We start from the raw sequence: 6,237 nt of genomic DNA, 5'->3' as shown, positions 1-6,237 counted from the left end.
AACACTTCACAAAACTGCAGCTAAAACCGGATTACTGACATCGTATATGAAAACGTAATACATTGAACATAATCATAACATGAAAATACCAACAGAATTAATAAGCTTAAGTATTTGGGAGAACGGATATAATCAAATGGGTTAGCTTACACCATAAGTAAGGAAAGATCGAAGAAAATGGAATTAGCATATAAACTCACTCAAAACCGATATAATAAAAGATCAGTATCACTGCAGGCAAAAATTAAACACTTCGCAAAATTAATTAAAGAGGAAGCACTTTAAGGACCCGAATGTCTAAGACTGAATAAAAGAGGTGAACAAAAAGAACTGGAAAAGAAAGAAAATACTCAGAAAAAATTTAGGATCACAAAAGAACAAAGATTACAACTGGCCGAAGAGGAGAAATGATTTATAAAGAAACATGGGAACAATCACAGAAATTATAAGAAATAGATCATCTGGATAGAATGAATGACAACAGGCTAACAAAGAAAATTTTTAACTTCATTTCCAAATTAAAAAACCCACGGGATGGCTGGAAGAGCCTGGAAAGGACTTGAGAAAATGTAACGTCGCACAAAACGTCATACAGAGCAGGGAAATTTACAGGCTACTGATCAATACCGCAGAACTTGCTGTCCAGCAACGAAATTCACAACCTAGGAGAGTGATGTCAAGTGAACAGAGGCAGGCCACAGCCAGCGCAAGAAGTAGTTCTGGAAAGATAAAAACAAAAGATTGTACCTTTGTCATAGGTTCTAAGCGATCTATAATTGGCCAAATTTTGTAATAAAACAAAATTCACTGTCTGTTGAAACAATGTTCATTAAACACTTTTCATTGTTTCTTCTTTTCGCATAGTGTATCCTTTTTCTTTTATTTATTTATCGTATGGTGACAACAGCAAATTTTAAAAAAATCATATAGTTTGCAGTTATACACTTAAAGATTTAGGCACAAAGCTAATACGTTTCAATTCTGAAAACAATTACTTCAATAGCACTGCAAGGAGAACATTTAAACTTTAGAATCAAGACTCCTGGTTAAAATAGGTACATTTAATCAGAGTTCAATACCTAGTGAATGAACCCAATTGTTTGCAGTGGGAGCTTCATTAATAAAGACAGTGAATGCTTCTTGATACTTTCTGAGGGGGCAGTCTCTGACAATATGCTGGTAAGTTTGTTCTTGGACCCCACAACTGCAGGCTGGAGAATTTCGGAGTCCCCAATTGTGCGTCATGGCATTGCACGTGTCGTGGCGGGTCCTTACCCTGTTCTCTTTAGTTCACTCACTTCTCTTCACATCAAATCCTGGTAGGCTGGCAGACGAATCTTAAACTCCCTGACGTTTTATGGTTGCAACATTTCATCCCTTACATCACTCTTTTCCTCTTTCAGATATTTCTTGTGTATTGTAAGAGAACATTTGTGGGAAAAATCATAGGACCTCGTGGAACCTTTTCAATGTGTCATGAAGCGTGTAAATATGTACTGGGACCTGGTGCGTATACACTATGTGATGAAAAGTATCCGGACAGTACCCAAGACATACATTTTGTTGTGGCTTGGCAATTCAGCCAAGCCACTATGAGGAAGCCGAAAGGCACGCGTTTAAGCTCACGCAGGCTGGCGTGAGGTCTGGAACAGGACAAGGAATTTATAGTAGCAAAGAACGTACTGGAATACTTAACTTTAATTCATAATTGATGAACATCGCTCTTGACGGCACATGTTTTACAGTATCAATAGTAACTGGTAATGGTGCCTTGCTAGGTCGTAGAAAATGACGTAGCTGAAGGCTATGCTAACTATCGTCTCGGCAAATGAGAGCGTAATTTGTCAGTGAACCATCGCTAGCAAAGTCGGCTGTACAACTGGGGCGAGTGCTAGGAAGTCTCTCTAGACCTGCCGTGTGGCGGCGCTCGGTCTGCAATCACTGATAGTGGCGACACACGGGTCCGACGTATACTAACGGATCGCGGCCGATTTAAAGGCTACCACCTAGCGAGTGTGGTGTCTGGCGGTGACACCACACATTTTTTATATTAGGTGCATTGTGCTGCCACCTACTGGCAGGTACTCCATATCAGCGACCACACTAGTCATTAGACATCGTGAGAGAGCAGAATGGGGCGTTTCGAGGAACTCACGCAAATCAAACGTGGTCAGGTGATTGGGTGTCACTTGTGTCACACGTCTGTATGCGAGATTTAGACTCTCCTAAACATCCCTAGGTCCACAATTTCCGATGTGATAGTGAAGTGGAAACGTGAAGGGACACGTGCAGCACAAACGCATGTAGGCCGGCCTCGTCTGTAGACTGACAGAGACCGCCGACTGTCTAAGAGGGTCGTAATGTGTAATAAGCAGACATCTATCCAGACAAACACACATGAATTCCAAACTGCATCAGAATCCACTGCAAGTTAGGCGGGAGGTGAGAAAACTCGGATTTCATGGTCGAGCGGCTGCTCATAAGCCACACATCACGCCGGTGAATCCCAAACGACGCCTCGCTTGGTGTAAGAAGCGTAAACATTGGACGATTGAACAGTGGAAAAACGTTATGTGGAGAGACGAATCACGATACACAACGTGGCGATCCGATGGCAGGGTGTGGGTATGGCGAATGCCCGGTGAACGTCATCTGTCAGTGTGTGTAATGCCAACAGTATAATTCGGAGGTAGTGGTGTTATGGGTTGGTCGTGTTTTTCACGGAGGGAGCTTGCACTTCTTGTTGTTTTGCGTGGAACTGACACAGTAGATGCCTACATCGATGTTTTAAGCACCTTCTTGCTTCCCACTGTTGAAGAGCATTTCGGGGATAGCGATTGCCTCTTTCATCACGAGCGAGCACCTGTTCATAATGCTCGGCAAATGGCGGAGTGGTTACACGACAGTAACATCCCTGTAATGGACTGGCCTGCACGGAATCGTGACCTGAATCCTGTAGAACACCTCTGGGATGTTTTGGAACGCCGACTTCGTGCCAGGCCTCACCGACCGACATCGATACCACTCCTCAGTGTACACTCCGTGAAGAATGGGCTGCCATTCCACACGAAACCTTCCAGCACCTGATTGAACGTATGCCTGCGAAAGTGGAAGCTGTCATCAAGGTTAAGGGTAGGCCAACACCATATAGAATTCCAGCATTACCGATGGAGGGCACCACGAACTTCAAAGTCATTTTCAGCCACGTGTCCGCATACTTTTGATCACATAGTGTATGTGCATCTAAAGCTGCTAACTTTAAGGAATAAATCAGAGCACACACTAAAATAAAGATTAAAACGGTACGAAAGCATGAAATTCATTTCTGTAATAGGCGTGTGCTCGGACAGAATTGATTAGCCTTCGATGTTAGCGCCGCCAAGGTATACGGTCCGTATGGATGCGCGGTCTGCAGCGCACTCGGAAATTTAGAACTCCACACTCGGCACAATCTATAGATGACTGACGTCATAGGAACACTTGCGGTGTGGTTGGCTGCTGAGTAACCCTCGGGCAGAACAGCTGCGCTACAGCGGGTGCACGAAAATATGGGAATACGACAAACACAACCCGGTACCAGGCCTAATATGCTGCAGGAAATCCACTGGCATTCAAAACGGTTCCCAGTCGTCTTGGAACGCGTCAACACAGGTCCTGTACAGTTTTCAAGGACATCTTATACCATTCCGCCTCCAAAATAGTGCCCACAGCTGGTGGTCTAGTGGCTAGCGTTCCTGCCTCTAGATCACGGGGTTCCGCGTTCGATTGCCGGGGATTCTCTCTGCCCGGGGACTGGGTGTCTGCGTAGTTCTCAGCATATCCTCATCATCATTCGTGACAGTGGCTCGGTTAGCCTGTCTAAAAATTGGACTGTGTGAAAACCGGGGCTTTGTACGAGCGCTGATGACCGCACAGATTAGCGCTCCACAAACCGAACATCATTTAAAATTCATGCAACGATGATGGAGGCTGTAACGGGACATCCATCTCTAGCATTACTTTTCCTCAACGGTAGTTGTCGGTACGAGTATTATTTTTCGGATTTTGGACAGATTATTATTATCTCGGCTGCTTTTCTGAAAACTTTCATATAATTTTATACACTGAACGTTATATTTCAAGCTAAAATTTGTGAAAAGGAATGTTGTAATCCATAAGTACTAGTTCTGAATATAGAGTTAAAATTTTTTTTCTTAGAAACTATTGGCACACTTAAATTTCTGTTATCAATTACGTAATACTGTACTGGTTACCATGTTTATTTCTGGATTTATTTATGAGCTAATAATCGATAGTAGTAATGTAACAGAAACTAATAGAAATTCATTTGTCAAGAAAAATTGTAAATCCTTTGGAATATTGTTATTTCTGCTGTAGCAAGCATGGCTGTCATGTGATCGGACGCACACTACTGGCCATTAAAATTGCTACACCAGGAAGAAATGCAGATGATAAACAGGTATTCATTGGACAAATATATTATACTAGAACTGACAAGTGATTACATTTTCACTCAATTTGGGTGCATATATCCTGAGAAATCAGTACCCAGAACAACCACCTCTTGCCGTAATAACGGCTTTGATATGCCTGGGCATTGAGTCAAACAGAGCTTGGATGGCGTCTACAGGTAAATCTGCCCATACAGCTTCAACATGATACCACAGTTCATCAAGAGTAGTGACTGGCATATTGTAACGAGCCAGTTGCTCGGCCACCATTGGCCCAGACGTTTTCAATTGGTGAGAGATCTGGAGAATGTGCTGGCCAGGGAAGCAGTCGAACATTTTCTATATCCTGAAAGTCCCGTACAGGACCTGCAACATGCGGTCGTGCATTATCCTGCTGAAATGTAGGGTTTCGCAGGAATCGAACGAAGGGTAGAGCCACGGGTCGTAACACATCTGAAATGTAACGTCCACTGTTCAAAGCGCCGTCAATGCGAACAAGAGGTGACCGAAACGTGTAACCAATGGCACCCCATACCATCACGCCGGATGATACACCAGGATGACGGTGACGAATACACGCTTCCAATGTGCGTTCATCGCGATGTCGCGAAACACGGATGAGACCATCATGATGCTGTAAACAGAACCTGGATTCATCCGAAAAAACGGCGTTTTGCCATTCGTGCATCCAGGTTCGTCGCTGAGTACACCATCGCAGGTGCTCCTGTCTGTGATGCAGCATCAAGGGTAACCGCAGCCACGGCCTCCGAGCTGATAGTCCCTGCTGCTGCAAACGTCGTGCAGATGGTTGTCGTCTTGCAAACCTCCCCATATGTTGACTCAGGGATCGAGACGTAGCTGCACGATCCGTTACAGCCATGCAGATAAGATGCCTGTCATCTCGACTGCTAGTGATACGAGGCCGTTGGATCCAGCACGGCGTTCCGTATTACCCTCCGGAACCCACCGATTCCATATGCTGCTAACAGTCATTGGATCTCGACCAACGCGATAGGCTACAATCCGACCTTTATCAAAGTCGGGAGCGTGATGCTACGCATTTCTCCTCCTTACACGAGGCATCACACCAACGTTTCACCAGGCAACGCCGGTTAACCGCTGTTTGTGTATGAGAAATCTGTTGGAAACTTTCCTCATGTCAGTACGTTGTAAGTGTCGCCACCGGCGCCAACCTTGTGTGCATGCTCTGAAAAGCTAATCATTTGCATATCACAGCATCATCTTCCTGTCGGTTAAATTTCGCGTCTGTAGCACGTCATCTTAGTGTTGTAGCAATTTTAATGGCCAGTAGTGTATTTTTGTATTTTGTTCGAACAATGTAATTTCGGCTTTACTAATATGAGAAATCAAAAGACTGTATGATATAGTAAAATACGACAAAATATTTTAACTTAACAACAAAAATGCTGAACAACCATCTTCAAAATTATTTAGATCATCGCAACTTTGAGGACCTCAAAAGTGACATTTTCAGCTTCAAGAACCAGACCCCTAGACAAGAAGAACTGGAGCCAACTCTACTTAAGAAAATAAGTAAACTAGGAAGTTTATTCTAATCTTCGCTCCTCTCAAATCTTCAGAAAATCTGTGCTTATTGTGGACGATAGCTGCAAGTAGGAAGGAGGGAGGAGATTACAAGGCGGATAGCGACCACCCACCATTCTCTCCAAAGCAGATCACAGTGGCTAATTACATTCAGAACTGCTGACTATGACGGCCAGGGAAGATGCGACAATTCGTCCTCGTGCTCACAAAAGCAGTCCTG

The sequence above is a fragment of the Schistocerca piceifrons genome, chromosome 3 (assembly GCF_021461385.2).
Source record: "Schistocerca piceifrons isolate TAMUIC-IGC-003096 chromosome 3, iqSchPice1.1, whole genome shotgun sequence".
Classification (NCBI taxonomy): Eukaryota; Metazoa; Arthropoda; class Insecta; order Orthoptera; family Acrididae; genus Schistocerca; species Schistocerca piceifrons.
Note: the sequence above shows the minus strand (reverse complement) of the source record.